Genomic DNA, 20995 nt, shown 5'->3' with positions numbered 1-20995 from the left:
GTCTTTTTCACTTTTTTACCTTTGCAGATATTATTATCTATTAGACTTTTAAACTTGTCTTTATTATTTTTATAAATAACTCAGCAGTGAACCTTCCTCCTCCTATTTTCCCCACAAAACCCTGTCAGGTGGGCTGGACCAAGAGAGATGGACTGGCCCAGAGACACCCAGCCAACTTTCAAGACTAAGGAGGGACTTGAATTCATGGTCTCTTGCTTTCTAGCCTGGTGCCTTAACCACTAAACCAAACTGGCTCTCTTGTATTATAGCTGCAAATGTCATCAAATGAATTTTTAAAAAACATTGTTTGTCTATTATCTAGAGACCCATCTTTAAATATATGCATTGAAAACCAGTTCATTTTACTGTCTATATTAGTAGGGCTATGTTCTCAATCATTTTGTTTTAAAGATCTTTTTAAAGTTATGTTTGGAATTATCCTGATAGGGAGATTTTGTATGCAACATTTCCTGATATATCTATTTGTAGAAATACTTCCTAAAACTGCTTTTCCAGAAAAAAAAATATTTGGGATTTTTGTTTGTTTATGTTATTTATCTTTTTTAAGACAGGATTTTTTTAAAAAAATTATCAGACGAATCCTAGGGAGAATCTGCCTGAGACCATCCCAGATGGGAAAAATACTCTTCAAAACAGCTGCGTTGTGCTTCCCTGGACTGGAATATACTGAATTTATCTGAAAGGAAATACAGCGGTGGAAGCTGATGAAGCTTTCTTTTTCTCCCAAACTAATGTTCTTTTGGGAAGGCTATATTAAATTTGTGGTGGCCTGGTTAAACATATGTGGAGCCATGAATAAAAGCAATATTGTGGTTGGCGTCTACTAATAAATGCCTAAACAAGCAGAAGATAGAAATGAACTTTCAATCAGAAGATGAAAGCAAACTTTCAGATTGATCTAACTTGCATGAGACGTATCAATGAGAGACTTTAATTACCATCACATATAGTGAGAGACAATTCGGCTGAGCGTGTTTCTCCCCAGGTAAATGCTGACTTGTTTTGCAGATAACTTTCTTCTTCAAAGGATAGGGGAAGGCACAAGAGGATCAGCTAACTTTGATAGAAATAGTCAGCAGAGAAGAGTTGACAAAGTGGAAAATACAGAAACACCAGGGAGAAATGACAGTGCAATGCTGGCATTCTTAGTCTGAGTTTTCAGAAAAAGTGAACTAACATAGAGTGTTGGCAAACTTCTCCACTCCAGTAAGATGTATGTATATTATAGTGTAGTATAATGTAGTATGGACTCAACTCGACTTGACTCTACTCTACTATACTCTACTCTACACACTCTTCTTATATTGCCTTCAAGTGAATGTTGCGACTATATGAACTATAGTTCCTGCAGTTTTATTGGCAAGATTTTTCAAAAGTGGTTTGCCATTGCCTTCTTCTTAGGGCTGAAGAATGTGACTGGCCCATGCTTACCCTACCATGCTCGCCTTTGTGCCTAAAATAGAAGTAGAGCTCACAGTCCCCTAGTTTTATATTTTATAGTTTGATGCCTTAACCCATACACCATGCTGGCTCTGGTTTTATGCAATTAAGCAACAAAATATATTTTGCAGCACAATAATCCTTTCATATGATAGATAGATAGATAGATAGATAGATAGATAGATAGATAGATAGATAGAGTGCTGTGAATGATTTTGAACTGAGAACAGGGTTAATATATTAGAGGCATCAGCCTTATTTGAATGATTTCAAAATTCCCACAAATGAGTTCAATCTTTGCCAAGAATATAGCTCTACTATAAACATTTACTGGTGGGGTGGTCTGCTTGTAATTCAGTGAGAAACAAATTAGAGTTTTGGCAGAAAGATGCCGGCAGAATCCATCTCATAAAGAAATATGTAGCAAATTTATTTTATGGTGCAACAAAAATCCTACCTCTTCACTTTGCTACGTCATTGTTCCCATTGTTGCATCCCCAGATGCTGGGATTCTTCTCTGCTCTACCCACATCAGGAAAAACAAAAAGTTAAGTCCAGCAACATCTAGAAACATGTTTAGAAACTAGTTATATTTATTAAAAGGATCCTAGATCAATTATGGATTGTCTCAAAAAAGTACTTCCCTGATGTCCAGATTGTGCAAGTGGAGGATGCAACAAACTGTTTACACTGCAAGAGGCAGCTGGATAATTAGAAATTCAATGAATTTGGTCCAAGCTGCATGACAATAACTATTTCACTCAATTGGTTGAAAATAGAAATGCTTTAAAAACAATAATGATATGTTTGTTCTCTTGGAAGGTTTGGGGTTCTGCTTCTATAAGGCTATGATTCAAAGTTTCAAACTGTAGAAAACAGTAGGAAAAACAACTTTTATATTAAAACAAGGAAACAGACCCAAATAATGAAATCACCATAGGGATGACTTCTCAGCATGACCCCAGATGTTAAGTATCACCTTAATTTCAGGGAGCTCTGCCTACTACTGTGACCCAAGGCAAGGCTTTATCTAAATGCACAGAATGACTGAACCTGGAATTGAGTGGGAGAGCAAAGAACATCATGAGGGGCAGCCATAGTAATGTGTTTACAGCTTCTGTAAAGCAATATTATTGCCATGCAGCCGTTTAATCCTGACAGCCTGGAATGCTTTAGAAGCATATCTACCTTCAGTGTCTCCCGGAGCCAGCTGATTTCACTCCAGCAACCATGGGGAATACAACACAAGGAATATAACTAATTTTAACACTTTCGTGGGCATCCCCTTCTGAGATAGAAATGTAAGCAGTGTGAACAGTCCCTATTCCTAGACATACTAGGAATACAGGCACAAATAATATATCCTACTTTCATATAAGATGCCGATAGGGGTGTCTCTAAGCCAATGATGGTTTTCCAGAATCAACAACTTCTCACAAGGGATGAGTGAGAGGCAGGTTCAAATGTGGCACTAATGGGCAGAGATCTAAAGACCTGGAGATCAGAAAGTTATCTTCAAGATGCAGATGCCATATTCCCAAGTCTTTTTCCTTCCATTGTTTCCATTCTTACTCATCCCCCTCCAAAGGGGTAACAATTTACTAAACAGGTGGAGCAGGGAGGAAAGTGGGGGAAGCAGTGGTACTATTCCACTGATTTGGTCCAGTTCTGGCATACTGGTAGCAGCAAAGATCAGCAGAGACCAAACCAGTTCTCTGCTGTTAGGCCCACCTGCCTGCCTGGGCTCCCATACTGACCTTTATTCCCTGCTTTTGAAGCGCAGCAGATTGCCACGCCTCAGCTGTTGAAGCTACAGGGAGAGTGCTGGATTGCAGGAGTTGAGTAGGAAAGCCTCTACGCATGCACAAAGTGTGTGCTTGGCACTCATGCGCAAAGCACGCCCACCAAGCCACGCCCACCAAACCGGTGGTAAACTACTTTGAAACCCACCACTGGGGGGAACGTCAATAGCAATAGCACTTAGCACTTAGACTTATATACTGCTTTACAGTGCTTTACAGTCCTCTGTAAGTGGTTTACAGAGTCAGCATATTGCCCCCAACAATCTGGGTCGTCATTTTACCCACCTCGGAAGGATGGAAGGCTGAGTCAACGTGAGTCAAATAACAAGTTGAATGTGAAATAGGATCCTGATGGTTGCACAGACAGAATGATGCAGGTGGTGCTAATTGATTACCAAGATAACCTACAGAATTCTATGGTCAATTGTTACATTGCAAGATCCAATCTGGGATGGTCACCAGGAAATGTCCCGGTGACTGACCTAGATTGGATCTTGCAACATTATCCTGGTACACATAAATTTATCTTCATTGAGTTCTTACCTCTTTGAATTACTTTGGCATTATCTCTCCATGTGATAACACAAAGGTATATACAAAGTACAATTATACAAAGTTGTTTAAAAGCACATACATCTAATAAAGAAATTTAGCTTAAAGTCACTCACAAATAAACAATGCACTTTAATAGTTGTATCAGTATGAGGAAATGCAAAGCAAAGCTAGTTTAAAATCCTTCTAATACCAACCATCATTTTGAATATTTCAAATGTGAAACCGCGTCTCAAGAGGTTTGCTTCCATGTCAAAACAAGGAAGGCATCCAGAAGCAAAGCAGCAATCAATGTGGCTCACAAAGTAGAGATGCTACATGAGCACACAGATGTCCATCACTGCCTATGCCACTGCATTCTGGACTAGCTGAAGCTTTCAAATGGTCTCAAGCCCTATATTGTAGTAGTCAAGACATGAGGGTACTAGGGCATGACTGACTGTCTGAAGGGCTCTCTGTTCTAGGAAACAGTGGCACACCAGATGAAGTGGGGAAATATCTTCCTGGCCAGAGCTACCACCTGCTCCTTGAACAAAAGGTGTGTGTTCAGGAAAGTCCCAAAATTGCACACCATCCTTTACAGGGAAAGTGCAACCCATCCAAAGTCAAAGTTGGAATATCCCCAGATCACATTCAAATTTCCCAAATCATTCTCTTTTTTTACACAAATTTCACAGGGGTGGACTTCAAATTTTTTAGCAAGGGGCTCCCTGCCCTAATGACTGGCTGGGTGGGCATGGCTGGGTAGCATGGCTAAGTAGTCATGTGATTGGGTGGTCATATGACTAGGTGGGTGTACCCAACTCTCCATTGCTTCTTTGTCCTAATTGTTTAAAAAAAGATATATATCAAAAAGTTGTTTATTATTTTGTGCATTTAATACTTAAATAAAAGACTGGGTGAAACCAGGCTTAATATCAGTGACTATGAGAGGGATCTTGGAGTCTGTAGAGTTTCTGGTGAATTACGTAATTCTTATTATTTGGGAATTAATGCCATTGGAGGCTAGTGGCTCTGTTATCTGGTTTTCTCAATGGCTCTCCCTCACAACCACTGAGCTTGCAACACTTCAAGTGTGAAATGCTCTTGGCTGAACACCCAGAAGTTCAATTAAGCTTACTAAGAGCTTTCCCTTGCTGCTTGTCTTTCTGAGGTTATTGGGGGCTCTCCGAACCCTGCAGAGTCTTAGCTTGGGGTTCTTCTGAGCCCCTGTGAGCCCCAGCAGCCTATCCCTGAAATTTCCCCATGTCATTTTATATGTATAGTTTAAAGCATTTTTTATATCTACTATATCATTTTAAAAACAAAGCATAATAGTTTGTGTTCAGAAACATTCACTGACTTCCAGATGCATGTGGGGAACAGAAGCTTCCATTCTCCCCATTTCAATTTGTATTCATGGCCTGCTGAAAGTATGAAATCTAAATGTCTCTTCAATGCCCAAGGTGCAGCATTACTGCACAGCAGTGCTACTTTGGGAACATCAGAGAAGGATAAAACATTTTACTCTATCTCTTGATGCAGTCACTGCAAGCATTTTGAGCACCAAAGTATAATGGGGAAAAGATCTTTCTGAAAACTAAGCCAGTAAAGAACAAGCAGCATCACTGGATTAGGCTATGGGATGAAAAGATTTGAGAGCAATTGAGGAAAATACTTCTCTTTTCATTCTACTCCATGTACCAAATAGAAAGGAATCTTCATTAAGCACACCAGGTAAGGATTAAACAAGCTTTCCTGGCCTGATGCCTTCCAGAGGTCTAAGGAGTAGAAATCTCCATTCAAGCAGGGGCAAGTCCTGCTAACTGGATGTTCTAAGAGTCAGAATTCTGACATATTTGAAAGAGTATCAGTCTGGAGAAGGTTGCTATAAATGAAAAGACTACTAATAAAAATAACAGGTTAAGAAGGTTGATGGCTATCCATAGCCAAAAATATGTAGGTGAAGGGCATTGCTCAACCTAGATTATTTCATTACTACACAACTAAAACTCTTGTATTTTTAAGTGGGAGAAATGATGGACCGTAGGGGAACATTTTGTCAACAAAGTTACTAAAATGGGTTAACTTACAGTATGCTGCAACCCTTTACCCCCGAGGGAAGGAAATTTGGGGAAGTTGTGGTACTTCAGGGCCACTGCCCCTTCAGCACCACCAGTGTGTTGCTGTAGTCATGTGATTCTCATTTTTAACATTGCCTGAGAACTTCCTGGGAATTCTTGCCTAATCCCTTGCTCTCTCTTCCATCCAGCAACAGTCACTTGCCTGACTGCAGGGAGGAAGCTTCCCACAAGGAAATTAAATGGAGAAACCAACAGCAAGTTGGAAGTCACACTCCCATTGATAATTTTGCCTGCCCAAAGTCATTCTGTTTCTCTGTCTAGCAAAGGAAATGTCTGTGAAATGATGATTCAACAGGACACAGATTGTCTACTATTACATCTAGTACCCAATGGGATGTAGGTTGTCTAGAAGGAGACCAGATTTGAGGGACTACTATATTCATTTTCTAAGACTGAGCCTTTAACTCTGGAATATAATATTCTCTCTCTCTCTCTCTCTCTCTCTCTCTCTCTCTCTCTCTCTCTCTCTCTCCACACACACACACACACACACACACACAATGTGATTCATTACCCCTGCAGTGTCTTCCATTCTGCTGCTTTCAAGGTCTCAGTAGACTATTATAGTAAAAGGCACCCCTACACACAGCAATTTTTCTCTCACAGCATGGAGACTGTGGTTTGAAATAAGGAAGTTATATTCATAGGCAATAAGGTTACAGGTGAAGGAGGGAGGATAAAACGCCCAATAGTATCTGTTTCATCAACCTTTTTCTTCCACACATGTCCTTTTGATATAGATCTGAAGGGAGGCATCTTTTTCATTTTAAAATAATTCCTATCCCCATAGAAAGAAAAGCAGCAGACATAAAAAAAAATGTATCTGTCATTAAAAGAAATATTTCAATGAGACAAAATTGTGCAAATTTTAAAAGAGATCATTGTTTTTTGGCTATCCCTGATAATGTTCATTCCTGTCTCCTTTTGGAATGAAAGAACTTGCTGCATGTATTATATCCACCAAGGTTTTATGGCTCAGGTCCAAGAATCCCTGAATGTAGTTGTGTTCTATGCCAAGCAATTGTCACATTAGGGGCAGGTGAATGCTTGTGATTCTGATTTAATGGATGAATACATGTATGGATGTTCTGTGCAACTGCCTTCTTTCCGACCACCATTAAAATATTGTAAACTCTGTAATAGAAAGGCTCTCAATAAATATGAATTTCATTCTTTCTTTTCTTGTTATACAACTTAATAATTATGAAAAAATAGAAGAATATCCACTGTGACCGAGAAAAGTCAGATCCATAACCATTTCCCCCCATTTAGGGAAGTCATTCCACGTTTTTTCTCCTTCTCCATAGTTTTCTGCAGATTCTCCTGACTATTTTTCATCAACCTGTGATTTCTTAGCATTTTTAGCCCCCATTAGGGTCTTCTGTGAGTAGCGATAGGTAGGTGGGGGTAATGTTGCTTCTGAACATCGAAGAGTTCCTGCAGATATTGCTGACGTGTTTTCCCCTTTTGTTTTTGTGGCCCATTTTTGCTTAAATTGCCACTGACATTCATCACCTAAGTTTGCTGCTTATTATCTTGGAATCTTCTTTTACAGTGATTCTCTTCAACTGATACTCAACCCAAGTCTTCTTTTATGTATTCATTTGTTTGAAATAATATTCAAGATTGCTGTCCGGAAGGTCTTGGGTGGGTTACAATTCATGCCCACAACGAGTTATAAATGTAAAACCAAGTAAAAGTATTAATAAAATCAGTAATAAAAAGGTAAAAATTCAATATACTGTTTAAAAGACATAACAGGGAGACACAATAATTGTGTCAAAAATAGTCAGGCTATGGGTGATACATCTAAAATGCAAGAGGAAAAGGCTGGTTTTCTCCTGGTGTGAAAGCCAGAAAACGTTCTATCTGGGCCTCTAGGGGAAAGGCCTTCCAAAGTCAGGTAGCCACAACAGATAAATCTTTGTTCTGTACTCCTATACTGCATATCTTTCTTAGCTGGGACATATGGAGGATTGCACAGGCATCACAAATCTTAACTTTCAAACAGATACATATTGGGATAGAACTTGTATCAGAATCTTAACTTCTTTGATAAATCCATGAAGCCCAACAGAGGTGGTATTCAGCAGGTTCTGACCAGCTCTGGAGAATCGGTAGCGGAAATTTTGAGTAGTTCGGAGAACCGGCAAATACCACCTCTGACTGGAGATTTTATAGTATCCTTCCCCTGCCACGCCCACCAAGCCATGCCCACAGAACCAGTAGTAAAAAAAAAATCGAATCCCACCACTGAAGCCCAACCAATAACACAACTTCCTGGAAGCTTCTACGTTGACTTTGCTAGTTGGAAGCCAATTGTGAAGGCTGTAAATAGTGAACACATGTCCATGGGATATTGTGATGTCATAAATGTGAGCCAGTCACTGAGCAAGTGACTGATCATGTGATTGAAAGGAGGCTGCAACGTCTGGCACTTTGAGGGCTAGACATAAGTACCATTCATTCAACACTATTGTAAGTTTAAATTATTGCTGTAGTGATTGCTAAGACCTCACCTGTAATTCAGGCTCTAAAGATAAAAGCCCTAGTAAGCAATGGCTAGAATAAAAATGAGAAAAACTCAGAATGCATAATTGAGCATACACAGCAATGAGGCTAGTCGAGAAACTTTTCTTCTCTGCCTCCATTGCATCTTCTTAGTGTCACTTAGCAGAGGGTTATTGTTGTTTTTTTCTGAGATGAGGAAACCGTTGCAATCTGGTGCAAAGAAACTGGTGTCTATAACCTTGGCACCATGCTATGAGAAATTTACAAGTCATTTTGAATTTAAAGTTGCTTGCCACAACTTGGATTCCACAGTTAATGCAATTCCAGAATGCAAGGGTCAAGAGCAACATCTTGACTTGCTTTATTAGATTTTTAAGTTGTTGAGACCTGTGGAAATAGATCCTTCTTGGCTTATGAAATTTAATAGAGAGAGGCTCATATTGGCATCGTTTTGGTACCAAGTGAATATATTTCTATTTTTCCATGCATTTTAATTGTCTTTTAATTGCATTTTTATTAATATTACTTTTGATTTTTATGGCCCCCCTTGGTAGTGCCTAACTTGTATGGTGCTTTCAATTAGCATTATAATTGATTTTATTGTATAAATCTTGAATCAAATTACATCTTTTAGTGTGTTTTATGATAAACCATCCAGAGGGCTGTCACTATTGGTGGTTTAAAAATTTAAATCAATAAATAAAATATGCAACTTCTGGATCATCTTCAAGGACAGATTCACTTATAGCACATTTCAGGACTTGAGACAGGAACTTACCTGAACATGAGATACTGCAGCTAGTCTAGGAAAGATTCCAGGCGTGAGACCAAGCAAAGTTGATTGAAGGCTGTTCAAGGCACCAGGGCTCTGAGCTCAGGTAAGTGGAGTCAGGTAAATTCAGGACTACAGCCAGACTTGTATATCTGCTTCTTCAGGGAAAATGAAGGAAGGAGATGGGTGGGCTAGAAGCATTAAATAAGTAAGTAAGTAAGTAAGTGCCCCAATTGATATATGGGATGGGAAAGAGGGTAAATCATAAATTGTGCATCATGATGCTGAGATATAATGCTCATACCTTCTTTACTTACATCAGAAAGTCATATGCATTGCTCATGTCATGATGTGCTCATGTCATGATGTGATCATTTTGGCAAAACTCCAGTGGTTACAGATATCCATTACTCTTGTCCAGTATTGTTAAGGGATACAACTCCCATAATGGCTAATTTTGAATGTTTTTTTTTAAATGGCAGACACAAACAAAGCAACTCCATCTTGAAAATTTAGATCACATATTACAAAGACACTTGAATATCATAAGCACTAAATTAGATAATGGAATAGTCCTTAAAAGCAGCACACCTGAAACACCAACACCTAATTTACAAAAGCAGTAGAAATTTCTCAAGGGGATTGAGATCATGTAATGGTTATAATGTCAGTAATTCATTTTTATTGGTCCTTGAATATTGCAAAGCAACCTAAAACTATTGTACAGATTATTCTGTTTATTTTATTTGTCTTATCATATGGCAAGAGAACTATAAAAGAAGTTTCTTTAAATACATTGATATTTGCTTTCTGAGCTTTCATATCCCTAGATAGTGCCTCAGGCACAAATCTGGGGCAAAATGTTCGCAACTATCATACTGTAGAAAATCACAAAAGAGAAATGAATGATCACAGCTTTTCCAGGCCTTATGTTATTGAAAATATATGCTTAGCATTCTGCCAATTAAAATTCCCTTCAAAGCAAACAAATGAGTGGTGATTTGAAAAACTTGTGAAGTTCTTGCTTTGGGATGAGTCCCAATGAGGGTAACACTGTGGTTTAGTGATGAATGAGTTATTTCAGGATTATAGTTTCCAATGACTAAAAACATTTTCAGGCCTCAGTTCTATGCATATTTTGCCAAGATACGTGGCTTACAGAATGGAACTGCTTAGACCTAGGCTACATTAGAATCAGCAAAGCAAATGGCTAAGGCTTTTCAAAAGGATCTCGTATTATTTGCAACAAGGCTTTTCTACAGGAACTGGTTTAAGATATCCCTTTCTGGATTTCAACCTTTTCCTTTTCCTCTGTTCTGTTCATGATTATAGCTAGATGTTCTTTCTGTACAAAATTTATCACAGCCCTTGATTGGTGGATCACTTTTCTTTTGTAGTCATTCAAGGAAGGAAGGAAGGAAGGAAGGAAGGGAAGGAAGGATTATTAAGCCTCATCAAGATATCATTAGGCCTAATATCATTTTACCACAATCCTGAAGAGAATATGCTGATTATATCTCATCACAATCTATATCAGGAATGACTTTTTCATTAAACCCATGCCATGTGACTATAAAATAAAAATAAAATAATTAAAGTTTTTAACATGTTTCCGTTCTGCATGTATGTTTTAAGATACTCAAGCCTTATAGATCAATGGTGGCTAACCTTTTTGGGCTCCTGTGCTGATAATTGTGCTCACACTCACGTTCCAGCACCCAGAAGGCAATGTGCTGGATCCCCTCCATGCCTCCTGTGCATGCACGTATGACCCCCCCCCCACGCCACATGATTCTGCACATGTGTGAATGACCCCCCCTGTGTACGCCCTGCATCTCTGTGCATGCACACACATCTCATGTGTGTCCCTGCCACCTGTGCATGCACGCCAGATAGCCAACAATCAGCTGGCGGGCGGGCAGCGTGTGCCTATGCAGAGTAGACCTGCTCTGGGTGAGGGCTCATGTGCCAGCAGTAATGGCTCTGCATGCCACTTCTGGCACATATGCCATAGGTTCGCCATCATGGTTATATTTTAACTAATTCTACAGTTTACAGTGATTTTTGTCAAGTACAGGTAGTCCCTAACTTACAACCCTTTGTTTAGTGACTGTTTGAAGTCATCAGTGGAAAAAAAAGTGAGTTATGACCATTTTTCATACAACTATTGCAGCATCCACATGGTCATGTGATCGAAATTTGGATTCCTTGGCAACTTTCTCATAAATATGATGGCTGCAGTATCCCAGAGTCATGTAATCACCTTTTATAATCTTCTGCCAAGCAAAGTCAATGGGGAAACTAGATTTACTTAAAAAACGTGTTAAACTTAGCAACTGCAGTGATTCACTTAACAATTGATTGGCAGGAAAGGTTGTAAAATGGTGCAAAACTCATTTAACATCCGTCTTTCCTCAGGAACATAAATTTGGGGCTGAGCTATGGTTGTGAGTTAAGGACTATTTGTATGTCAGTTATATGTGAAATTTTGCTCAGTTTTGTTAAGCACAATGAGAAAGTTCTACTCTATTTGTTAATTTATATATGGGATTTCTTCACTGGTTTTCAAAGTTATGTGCCCCAAATGTCAACATGGAAAGGTTCTGTTTTAAAATATATTTAACAAGAATGGATTTTGTCTCTGTTTTTGATTTTTTCTTTTTACAGTGGTATTTAGTCCTCTATTCAGTTTGATCGTAGAAGCGCCGTGTGCATAACCCTCAAATATTCTAAACCTTAGGAAATTATTCTTCATCTACATTTATACCTAAAGCTTGTATATCCTTCTATTCAAAGCAGCTAGGATCTGTCAGCTGCATATTCTTTTAGTAAATTAGTGCCCTGATTTATTAAACAGCATCTTAAAAGTTGGGTTGATGTAATACTTTCTTTATATTTGTCACCTTTTCAAATAATGGGCAACACTTTCTTCCAAGAGGAAGAATGAGCAAATGGAATGTTCTCCAGTCTGTTGCTCATAGTACACAGAAAATGTCATTATTTGCATTACTCAGCCTATAATTGGTTTCACCTGACTCTTTTGAAATGCTATCAGAGTGGCAATAATCCAAGTTGAATGTAGTATGTAAATTAATTAAGGGACCTTTGTTATTATATATTGTAACTGACTACATCAGAGCTCTTGCCTCCCTCAGGCATAGCAGTAGAGAAACAGCTGGTCATCTTTTCACCTTAAGAAGGAAAGTGGTGTTTGATAATGAAATCTTGATCACCTACCATCTGCCTGCTAATGTTCAAGCAGACCTGGTATAATTCGTCAATCTGCTCTATTCTAAGAGGAAAAAGGAAAGTTGGGCATCTAGTTTTATTAATATTTACTCAGAAAGATGATCCATGATGTTCAATGGAGTTGCACTCTAGTTAGCACACAAGCAAAGTCATCAATAGCAATCCTATAGATGTTTACAGAAGTAAAACCCCTTGAATTATTGAGACATACATCCAAGAGTGTTTCATCCCATCTGAACTCTGTGTAGAGTTAACTTTATTGAAATGTATTGTTTTAAGGCATAGAAAATACAGTGAAACTTCATTCTGCTTGAGTGTTTGTGAGAAGGGGGCACCCATTATTTTGGAACTTCGGTTCAACCAAAAAGTACATAAATTTGCACTGTTTGCATAATATAACTGCACAAATCACATCATTTGCATCAATTTACATAAGGTGCCTAAATGGAAGCCTTATGCAAATGCAAATTATGCAATTCACCTTTACTTCTTTAATTATAAAATTTGTCTGGCTGCCCATTTTAAATACATAATTCTGGTGGCTAACAAACCAGGTCACAAGACAAACAATACAGAACTACCAAAAAACAAATACAGTTAAAATAATCAAACAAGAACCAAGCCATCGCATAGCCTACTTACAATACAAATACACATATATTGGATTCTTCTAAAATGCTGGTTGTGTTGTATGGGAGAAAAGTCTTTATAGCCTTCTGGAATGACAAGGGGGTCTGGACCCCTTAAGTCTCAGAAAAAGAAAAGGATGTTTTATAGGGAAGGTGCCACAATAGAGAAGGCATGCCTCCTCAGTCCCATAAGATGATACTGTTTGAAAGAGGGACCTACAGCAGGCTCACATTGTTGGATGTGGCAAGAAAGGCAGAGACTCTCAAGGTAAATAACTTGGCTATGTGCCATGCCCAGCTCCTTGAATTCTCCCTGGAATCATAATGGAAGCCAGTGCAGCTCATGGAGAAGTGACCTCATGCAGGTACATTTTGATTCATTAAAAACTTCACACAATACTGAATCCTGGATCAATGGAAGCTTCTGAGTATTCTTCAAAGCTAATCCCATATATAGTGCATGGCAATAATGTAGTCAGGAAGTGACTAAAGTGTAATTCATGTCATTTCAACAATGACATTACACTATAAAAATTCTGCAAATGCAATCTTTTATGGAATTAGGGCACATTTATAATAAGCTTGCACCCCTATGTGATCTTATATGAATATATGCAGTTCCCCAAACAGCTGAAATCTTATTCAGAAGATTTTACAATGGTGTTCATGCCTGAAATAATATAATATCCTACACAACAACTCTAAACCATGCAAAAGATTTCAGCCAATTTTTAATATAGAGTATAATACTTACTTTTTTGATATGTAGGTTCTGTAGATACCATCTAGAATAGCCATCTATATTGCTGAGAATATACAATCTTGGTCTAATTTTACCATTATTTTAAATGTTATTGATAAGTTATTTATTTCCAGACAACATATTTGGGTTTCTGGTGTGAAAGAATAAAACAAAAAATTAGTTCTGGTGTGAAAGAATAAAACAAAAAATTATATTACAGAATGATTGCAGAGAAAATGGAGTAATGTTTTCTTTTTTGTTGAATTGTAGTCTGAATAGTGTAGAATAGTATATTGTGTATAATACAGTAGTAGACATTTAGAGTTATTTGTTGGAATTGATCTGTGAAACAGTTACTACTGCATGAAGTAAGAATTGATCTCTGTTCTAATTGTTATAGTTCTTTTTACTGTAGATTGTAACTCTGGAATTTAATGCAGCTTTTATATATTTTTTAATGTTTTAGTGATCTTGCTTTGCTGTAACTCTATTACTGCAATATGGAACCTCCATATTTCAGTTTAACAGGCAGCTAACTCATTGTATTTATGATACAATGAGAAATGATACAAAGTACATCAAACCATCTAACATGATAGAGAGATAAACAGATGCTTTATTTTGGCCATTGACCAGTAAAAGTACATTCAATAAAATGAATGACCCAAAACTATCCCCTAACAACCAGAACTATTGGCAACCACTTGTGGGCAAAGCTTACACATAATGTAGCAAAATTCTGCCACTTTTAGAGAAATATATTTATTTTAATCATTTAACAGAAAGTGAAAATAAGAATTTCCGGAGTGCCCTGGAAATTTCACCTAACCTGTTCATTAGGGATGGCAACCTTTTTGCACTGAGGAAGAAGTATGCTTTTCTTTAAAGAGATCACTTTTAGGGGGAAGAGCAGTGGGGGATAATAACAAAATAGAGCTACTTGAGCTTTAAATAATAGTTGTGAGGATGAACTTTACCTTAAAGAACTTCATTAAAGGTGCTTCCCATCCTTATCTTAGGCCTTAGTTTGTTCTTTTTCTAGTTGAAAAATTACCTCACTGAAAAAGGTCAAGTGGCCATCAAATGCCAGCAGTTTGTTCCTTAGAAACTCCAGAGGTTCCAAAAGCACAGACTGTGGAGCCCCTACCTCAGCTGTGACTTTTCACCTTCAGTGTAGCTTTTTCTCTGTTCTGAGGACCAAATGCATTACAGCTGAAAGTGTGGATGTTGTTGTTTTTTCTTCCTTTTTCCATATTTCTAGGGCAGAAAACAAAATTGCAGCTCTTGAGTCACAAAGCAAATTCTTCAACCAGGGCTCCTTCCAGGCAGTTGAGGAAAGGAAAATGGAGAGTGACTAGGACACCCCAAACACTCCACCCCATCTAAAGTGATTTCTTCTTCATCATCATCATCTTCTTTTAATGACACCATAATCCCTTGTAGGGTGGAGACTGGGCAACTGAATGGAACTAGCAGAGTGTTTAATGGTTTAAAGTGATTTCCTCTTGTAATGGGTTAAGTCAGGACTGTCAAACTTGCGGCCTGTGGGCCGGGTGTGTCACATGCTGGCCACAACCACTCCTGGTTTAGCAAAGGGGAAAAAAATATCATGTGATACCACCATGATGATATGAGTTTGATACCCCTGGATTAAGTGAAAGAGCACTTGACAAAATATTTTTTAAAAGAATAAAGGGTTTAATCACTCACCCTTACAGGGCAAGAGAGAGGGAAGCATTTCCCCCAAGATTGCAGTGTCATAAATATCTCAACTCCCCTGTCATCGGGAATGGGAAACACCAGTCTTTACTGAGATGAACTTCCAACACATTTAAGAAAAGGTCTGGTCTCAAGCAGGATCAGACCAAAGAGAATCTGTTCATATGTCAAAGGTAACAAATCTGCAATTTTTCTCTTTAGAGATTGCAGGAATCCTTCAGAATTCTTTCTGTTTTTTTTTCCCCCTCAAGGCTAGGAGAACTGTTAAAACGCCTAATCAAATCTTCCACTCCCGTAATAGAGCTCAAGCTTCTCTACTTTGGCAGGGCTTGATTAATCCATTCCATAACGGTAAAAACAATGGACCTTGAATTAAGTGTATGACACATAAATTTTGCACCATATTGGTATGAGGAGTATTAATGCATCATTAATACCTTGGCGGATCAGATAGCAGCCATTTTGCTGATGAGTTAATGTAGCTCCAAGCATGATACCACATCTACTTTTGGAAATGCTGTCTGTGGCATTCCTGCCCAAATGGTTGTAAAATGAGAAGGAAGGAAGGAAGGAAGGAAGGAAGGAAGGAAGGAAGGAAGGACCCAGAATTTGCTCATGTGCATTCAGATAACAGATCTATTTCTTTCTGCTCCCTATTCAGTGTCTCCATAATTTGCAGGCCTAAAAGTGGGATTTTTATGTGCAAAGTGAAACAGCTCAAAAGATTTGAGGAAGGGCTGTCGAGAATACATAACACAGTAGTTGTAGGAAAAGGTACATATCCATTTCACCCCTTCTTCATGAACCATCTATGCTTTTGGAAAGGAAGAAACATTTAACCCTTAAATGGCCATCACATTTATCCATTTTCCTGAAATGTGGCAAAACGATAGTGGCAGAACAGAAAAACAACCAGCATTGATTTGAAGGAACACTTTTAAAAAGCTGCAATAATGTACAATTCACCAGCTGTAGTATTTGACACTGGCTTTATATTACTGGTTTTTGTCATTAAAATTCAACCTTAGGAGATTCATCTTTTTTATATGTGGAATTTGAAATGTTTTACTTGCAGGGGGAAAAAACTTATTATCAAACTTAAGGAATGCAAAAATTAATGGAATGATATTCCTGAAGATATACAAGGAGACTATGGTAGGGCAATCTGTGGGAAAAAGAAAAGAATCATCAATTCAACCATCTATCATCACCCAGTCATTTGTCTATCTTGATATAATGATTATGTCTCAGGAACATGTTACTTAAAGTATCATTGCTGGGGAAGCCTCAACAGCATTGTTGAGAGAAAAGGAATGGACCATTTATTTAATTAATTAAACAGCACAAAAAACTCATGAATGGAACATAAAGAATTTTAAAAAATCAAGAATATTCAATAACCAAAGCAGCATAATGATGGCAAAGAGTAGGGCTTCTACTGAAGTATGAAAAATAGTTATATCCAAGATTTTTTCTCCTGATACCTGAATGATGACTGAATTCCAATGAAATTCACCTTTGTAAGGTATAAATTAATGCTAGATGTTGCAGCAAGCCAAGGGAGATGACAGCTGCTCTTTTATGCCTTACCTATGCTCGTCGCAAAAATATCTGGCAAATCAATATGGTTGGGTTATTGGAACAACTGAGTCTGATCCAGCTAGTCTCTTCCTTTATTTTATGTGACACACATCATACTTAGCAGAATGTAACAGCTTCAGCAAGATTATAGGCTATACTGGTAGTTTCACTGTATTTTTTTTTAAATATAGCCAGTAGCTATGCCATTTCTGTACTTTATTGTGAAATAATGAATAACTCAAAATCACCTACAGTATTTGGAATTGAGGAGTAACTTCCTAACAGTAAGAATTAAGGAGAAGCTTCCTCACAGGGAGAACAATCAACCAGTGGAACAGTTTGCCTACAGAGGTTGTGTGTGCTTCATCATTGGAGGTTTTTAAGAAGGGGCTGATAGTCACTTGTCAAAAATGATATAGATCCTCCTGATTGAGCAGGGGATTGGAATTAGAAAACCTCCAAGATCCATTCCAGCTCTGTTCTGATTGAAGTACTTATCTTTATAGAAAAATGAGATTTGGAATGCAGGTCTTAAATACGGATGTGTAGACCCTTCTTGTCTCCCCCAGAATCTGGCACATTTCCTGGCACAAACAGCTTTTTAGAAAAGCTGAGAAGATCCTGATATGCCCTCAGGTGTTGTCAGTGCTTTGAGGTAGTCCGGATAAGAAGCACAAGCCATAAATATTAACACTACCTTTGCTGTAAGGTTACAGTAAAAGAATCTTGCATGTCTGAAAATATTTCTCCCCTCCTTTCCATTTACACACCAGAAAACTAGAGAGGTCCCCTCTGAAATACTTCCCACATCCCTTCTGCAATCTTTATCCCAAAGCATTTTCTCTTTTCTGTCACTTCTTCCTGGACTGCCACTGTGACATGATGTCATGGTTATTCCAGAAAGCACAAGAAAGTATTTCTTACAATGGACTCTTGGGAATCTTGTATACAGTATATTTTTTTAAAAAGTCCAGTCTTCCAATTATTTTAAAAATATGTATTCTTTGATGGAATAATAAATGGTTGTGGCTAGCATTCAATTTTTATAGATTGTTCTGAGGCATCCATAACATTAATCTGGATTTAGATTTAGGGATGGGGAGATGGAGTAATCACAAATTGAGTTTTTGACTATACAACAGCATGGCTGGGAAACTTATTTACAGTTGGGAGTTTTCATTTTATTTACTTTACTATCTCAGGAACAGGAGTTGGGTGGTGACATGTAAGGAAATAGATATTTTAATATTTGTGGGGGAGGGGTTGAACTTTCCTTCTCAGTGCATTTTCATTTAAAAAATATCCAGGAGTTTAATGTTTTACTATGAAAATTCAATGCTACAATCAGGCATATAGGGGTGGGGGATGACAAAGAATTGCAAAATGGGGGTGATGAACTGCACAGTAAGATGCTCAGCCTTATGCCACATTAAACTAGCTCCTGCTCTAAAATAAACGATGAAGACAGAATTCCGTTCCTGAAAAACACTCTATTGAACTATGTAGACAGGCAGAAAACTGCATTACACATTTTATTGACCGCATAGCTTTACCATTCTATTAAAGTCGAGACTACATCATACTTTAAATATACTAGTATAGTACCAAAAAATATTGCTGCTCTCGTGCTCTTCTTATAGGTTTTTCAGAGCCATATGATTGACCACAGGAGGAACCTTCCATAAAAGTGTACCCCCGAAAACAGTGCTGGATGAGATCAGGAATAAGTCTAGTACAGCTTCCTATTTCATCCTGTGGCTCCCCCTCCATCCATCAAAGTGCACCTATAAAAACAATGCTGGATGAGATCAGGTGCAGGTCTAGTCCAGCTTCATATTTTAGCATTGGTTGAGCAAAGGAAGAAATTTCTGCTGCTGCTAATTCAAGGAAAAAAATCTTTCCCATATCCTGATTACAGTTCAGAGACAGGCTTTTTGGATAGCAGTCTCCACGTTCTGGAACTTCCTCTTTGCAGAGATTTGGTCAGCTCCATCCCTCTGGGTTTTAGGGAAGCTGTCAAGATCTAACACAGAAGAGTATGCTATAAATGAAAAATGGGTTTGCAAATACATGACTGTTGTATTTTCTCATTAGCTGCCTAGATTCTTCATTAGGCAGCATACCAATGAGGTAAATAAAACAGAACCGTTTTCCTAATTCTCTATGGCCCCAAACTCTCAGGTAATTTATGTGAGCTATGCAGCTGGTATTTATATACATTCCCTCTTCTTCATTTGGAGGGATTTCCTTCAAAAAATAGCAAGCCAGTGGGTTGAAGTTGACTGAAAATGGCAGCAAAGCAGGGGAGGGATTCTACTGGTTTTGACAGGTTCTATAGAACCGGTTGTTACAATTCTGCACAATTTGGAGAACCAGCAAATCGTGCCCTGGCTGGCCCTGCCCCCTCTCCACCTGCCCCTCCTTTCCCCGCCCAGTCAGTCCTTATCACACATGTGTGACATCGTGCGCATGCCCGACATCGCTGACTGCATTTTCCCCCACCCAGTGACTCGTTTTCCCCCTCCTGATCATCAGCTGTTCTGACGATCAGCTGTGCCATGATCCCCCTCTCTGCCTTACTGCTTCACCCGGGAGGCTTCCCTGAGGCCTCAGGGAAGCCTCCTGCACCCCTCCATGCTTCGTTTTTTGCCTTTCTGGGCCTCAGGGATGCCTTCTGGAAGCAAAAACACCCCCAGGAGGCTTCCCTGAGGCCCAGGAGGCCCAAAAATGGAGCACGGGGGATGCTGGAAAAAAAAAAGCCACACCCACCCAGTCTTTATGACCATGTCCACCTAGCCACACCCACAGATCCGGTTGTTACAAAAATTGAATCCCACCTCTGCAGCAAAGCCTATTCCTTCCTCATTTTGGTTCTACCAGAAGAAACCTATCCCACAAAGAATATATTGAGGGGCAAGTAGGACTCACTTGTCCAGAAAGGTTGTTAGAAAGTCATTCTGAGCCTTTTCCCCTCTCTTTTCATTTTTCACTCTGGAAAAGCACAGGCTAAATTAAAGTAAGGCTACAGAATTAAGGTAGATGGCTAAGGTAGATGGCTAAGAATCTCAGACAGATTCTTATCAGTATGAGCTATTTTTCTTTTCCCCCAAAAGCTTAGACAGCACAGATAGAGAATGGAATGATCCATTAAGTAAATAACTAAAACATGAGTACAATATAAATAGTCTGTCTTCTGCTGTTGACATCTGTCATTTGTGTGTGCGTGTGTGTGTGTGTGTGTGTGTGTGTGTGTGCATATGTTGAGAAAGCAGCATAATTTATTTCCACAGCTATGTCAACCTTATGAAGTAGAAACAGTCTAGATGGGAATAAATCCTCCATTCTATTACATGCACATACACAAGAATGAGAATATAGAGATGCAAACTCTTCACTTTCCTTTATCATTTGATCAAGTTTCTCAATCAAAACTGTAAGGCTGCATTTTCACTATCATTAAGCTGTTTCTTCAGGCACATCAAATGGACTTCAAAGAAATCTGTCTCTCCCACACTAATGTAAGTGGGCAGGACTGCCTTAGTTATAAACAGACAGAAAGAGAGAAGAAACAGTTTCACATTTAGACTATTTTAAAAAAACTGGCTCATATTAAAGGAAAATATAAATTTGGCATTTTAGAAACAATTCATGGTCAATTTACTCCAAATTGATTGGGAGGAATAGAAATGCTTATTGAAAATCAGTCTGTCATCTCTAGTTGTGCTTTTTCTTTGAAACCTAACAGTAAGTACAGTAAGTACTGAGTAGCAGTAAGTATTGAGGACCAAATCAGTTCTGTGTAAGGTAGCAGGAAGTTAATATGGGGCTGTCATTAAAAAAATAATGTTAATTTT

General features: G+C 38.4%; 1 long non-coding RNA gene across 1 annotated transcript in view; it reads right to left on the bottom strand.

The window, feature by feature from the left end:
• Positions 1-14994: 14994 nt before the first annotated feature.
• LOC148127948 (uncharacterized) overlaps positions 14995-20995 on the bottom strand; it is a 101885-nt gene continuing 95884 nt past the window's right edge. Inside the window, exon 3 of the long non-coding RNA XR_015741227.1 lies at positions 14995-15098. This is a non-coding gene — a long non-coding RNA (uncharacterized LOC148127948). The remainder of the gene's footprint in view (positions 15099-20995) is intronic.

The sequence above is a fragment of the Pseudonaja textilis genome, chromosome 1 (assembly GCF_049901715.1).
Source record: "Pseudonaja textilis isolate UNSWEBS1 chromosome 1, rPseTex1.2, whole genome shotgun sequence".
Lineage (NCBI taxonomy): Eukaryota > Metazoa > Chordata > Lepidosauria > Squamata > Elapidae > Pseudonaja > Pseudonaja textilis.
The sequence above is the reverse complement of the archived record's forward strand: the minus strand, read 5'-3'. Positions and strand labels throughout refer to the sequence as shown.